The following is a 319-nucleotide window of genomic DNA, read 5'->3' as shown; positions in this document are numbered from 1 at the left end:
ATCCCACCTCTAACGTGATCGCTTGTTCTGGACGGGTGTTCATGCCCATGGTCAATGCTATCTGGGCAGCAGTAGGAACTGTTGTTACATTGCCCTGATCCTGTCCCTGCCTTCTTTCGGTCAATGCCACGGAAGTGTCATTTGATCCTGAGTTGTCGCCGTTGTTGTTGTTGGGCCCTGTGCAAAAGTTGAAGGGGAGGGCGCGGCCCCCATCCCTCCCCCTGTACCGTTTACCGGCTTCGGTCGTTGTTGTAGTGGATGTTCCGGAGCCCCCTGCTGGACCTCGGGCACACGGCAGTCTCGGGCTCTGTGCCCGGAC

Source organism: Haliaeetus leucocephalus, unplaced genomic scaffold (assembly GCF_000737465.1).
Source record: "Haliaeetus leucocephalus isolate CR32 unplaced genomic scaffold, Haliaeetus_leucocephalus-4.0 Scaffold228, whole genome shotgun sequence".
Classification (NCBI taxonomy): domain Eukaryota; kingdom Metazoa; phylum Chordata; class Aves; order Accipitriformes; family Accipitridae; genus Haliaeetus; species Haliaeetus leucocephalus.
The sequence above is the reverse complement of the archived record's forward strand: the minus strand, read 5'-3'. Positions refer to the sequence as shown.